Consider the following 3566-nt stretch of genomic DNA (forward strand, 5'->3'; position numbering starts at 1 on the left):
ACCAACTCATACGTAAAACTACCATTATAGAGCTAATACATACAACAAATATAAAGGAAACATGCTCATAACAATATTAACGACGAGATTAGAGTAGGAGATTACCCTAAGATCTTCAATTTTTTCTCCTTCTCTCTCTTCTCTCTCTCTAGGTTTTTTCAAGGTAGATTTAGGATAACACTTTTAGTTCTCTTGGTTTAGGGAACATTGTAAGGGAGTCTATTGCAAGGGTCTTTTTAGATTTTTTTTTTTCTTCCTACATTTAGATAAGGGAATGAGATTTAAAAATTATGTTGCTAGTACTCATACACAAGTTGGATTGAGTTAAGGATTGGCGGTAGGGTTGACAAATTTTGACATGACTCGCAAACTTGATACAAAATTATAGGATGTGAATGTAGCATAAACCGATTTAGCTCACAAACGAGTTGACCTACTTCACCTGTTTAATAAACAAGTCATAAACAAGTTAAATTGCAAAAGATGGCAATGCAGAGAGGAGATGATCGACCAGTGGGGACAATGGCGAGGCAGCTGGTCTCTTAAGAGACGGTTGGAAACCCTAAGGGTTTTAGAGCTTCTCTCTTTAAGCAAGAGAGAGAAGCCCATTGAGAATGAAAATTTTCTTTCCATTTGGTCACAAGGAAAATGGAAAAGGGTAAATAAAGCAAAATCTGGGACTTCCAAACCAATATTTTTCATCTATGAATATGATGATGTTGAAGTAATTGGAGAAGTTTCATAGTCAATTTGTCTATGATCGTTGCTTATCATTGACGACTTGTGATCCATTGAGTTGTTCTTTTTTTTTTTTTTTTTTTTTTTGGCTAGATTTTGGCTTGGTTGGCTTATTAGATATGTTAATTACTTATTATGTATTTGTTTTATGCCTACATTTTTGTTTTATGTTTGTTAATGACAAAAATATACTTTTATACTAAAAAAGTTCAAAATATAAATATTAAGGGACTGTTTGGGATTGTGGCCTGTTTGTGATTGCGTTTGAAGGGGAAAGTGCTTTTAACACTTATAAAGTCCGTTTGAAAAAAATGTACTCATTTAATAAAAATATTAAAAGCACTTTTAAATGTCTAAAAAGCTTAAAAATTGTCAAAACGCACTTATGGTAAAGATTAAAAATGAAGCTTTTGCCAAAAATCTTTTTTTGACTTAAAAGCTCTATTTTTCAAACACAATCCCAAATAGGCTCTAAGACAGATCGAATACCTCAAGTTGATATGGAATATATAGACAGATTGGATACCTCAATCTAAGTGATTTTACCTATTCTTTACCATAAAGGAGGTGGGTATGGTTGAGTGCAAGCCACCAAATTAAAGTTGAGTTTGAAGTCCAACAAAATTTGCTTTTCCCTCCCAAAAGTAGAACGTCACCTCCTTTTGTGTAGGTTCGATCATGAAAAGCAATTTATTTTTCTTTTTCAAAACACTAACGGGTCTCTTGCATGAATGATTTGTGGTCCTTATGTTGGAAGATTTGAAATGGTTGACTTAATCAATTAGGGTTAAGAATAGGTAAATCACTTAATTAATCCCAAGTTATGTTAAATTGAAATAATAAGATTTGATATCATATTGTCCTATATATCATGTGTCATGAATTAAACCATTAAATTATGAAATTCATTAGCTCTTATAATTTCATTAAAGGAGCTTTGGTTAATTTTTCACTCATTATGAGCTTGTTTGAGATTACGTTAGAAAGCTTAAAAAATACGTTTAGTACTTAAAAGTTGTGCAAGATAAAAGTTAGCCTGCTTGGTAAAAATTTTCAATAGTACTTCTTTGATTTTTTTACTCGAATATACCAATATCAATAGTCTTCATTTCTAAACCCAACACTTCACACTAATTCCCATACTAAGCCTATACTAAAGTGTGAGGTGTTACAATAACTTGTTCAATTGTCTATATATCCAAGAATTTTGTTTTTCCACACTAAAAAAGACTAGTTTCGCTTATTCCTTGCAAAAAAAATTCAAAAATTACCTTACTTTTTTATCAAATGAATAAATTTGGATAAAATTCACTTAACCCTCTCAAACTATCACCCCAATGACAATGTACTCCTAATTTTAATAAAATGACAAAATTACCCTTACTAAAATAAAAACAAAATACGATAATTTAATTTTTTTTGTTTTTTCAAATTTCAAGGATATTTTTGTCTTATTGAAAATTATATAAGGGTGCTTTCATCATTTCGCTAGCATTGGAGGAATATTATCATTGTTTTGGTAGTTTGTGGAGTAAACTGTCATAATTGATAGTTTTGAGAGTATATTGTCATTGAGATGGTAGTTTGAGGGGGTTAAAGTAGACTTTACCCAATAAATTTTTATTAATATTTAAAAAAAAAAAAAAAAAAAAAAAACAAAAAGACAGAATGCTGTTACCAATCACAGAAAGCATTTCAGAACTTATCCAAGAATGTGACATCCTCTATTCATTTTTTTTGTTTTTTTCCCTCTTCAAATGAAACTTCCTCTTTTCATTTTGATCCCCACAACATGTGCCGGCCGTACGAGGAAGAAAGAGGAATAATAAACTTGCATAATAAGCAACATTGATGATGGTGATAGCTGATAAAGGGCGAAAGGAAGCTGGATATTTTGGGTGTTGACAGTCTTGTTATAGCATATCCAATCGGCATATTCTAAAATTTAAAATCTTTTATAAACTGTGTTTGGTTCTTTAAAAAATACAAAAAAATATTAACAGCTACAAAATAATGTGTATCACTAAAGTCTAAGGAGATGAAGATTACAGCTTTGAATTGTGTGTAATGGAAGGAAATATAAACCAGCTGTTTTGGTTTTTGGTCTTACCATATCTAACATTCCAATGTTCCTTTCTGTGGCTGGCAACTACCATTCAATAACCCAAATACTCTCTCTTATCCCTCTTGATGTATTAAACATTACATTCACTAGTTTATTTATATTAAATATTTGATTTTACTAATCGTGAATGCGATCAACGCTTCCGAAATAAATTGGAGTAGGTACGATTAGGGAGGATAAAAAAAGGTGTTACGGGCATTAGAAAGCTGGCAAAACTGTCATATAAAGCGAGAAGCCAATTTCACTGCTCATGGTGAAACAAGTTATGAATGATGTAAGTATGGATGGAAGAGATTAGGCCATGGTCTCCACAGTTAGGACCCATGTCCAAGTTGTTGGTCTCCTGCCAAACACCCGTTGTTAGGGAAGCTTTTCTTGCTTTTTATTTTATTTTATTTTAAATCTAATGGTATAGTTGTATTTTTCACACATATGATAGGAATATAATGGACATTTTACATGACCAGTATTGTTAGTTACCTTTTTTCCGTTTGGTTTAACAGAAAATCCTAACGAATGATTTGGAGGATAATTACAACTATTTGAAGTTTGGAAAGATAATGTAAATTAGGTGGTAATTGACAGATAAAATACAGTGTCCCAAAATTATATATTGAATTTTCCCTCTCTTCTAATTTATAATCTCTAAGCTCTAATGAATTAGAGGAGGCTAAGAGCCTATGATCTTTGTAAGAGAGATGCT

The sequence above is a fragment of the Corylus avellana genome, chromosome ca6 (genome assembly GCF_901000735.1).
Source record: "Corylus avellana chromosome ca6, CavTom2PMs-1.0".
NCBI classification, from domain to species: Eukaryota; Viridiplantae; Streptophyta; class Magnoliopsida; order Fagales; family Betulaceae; genus Corylus; species Corylus avellana.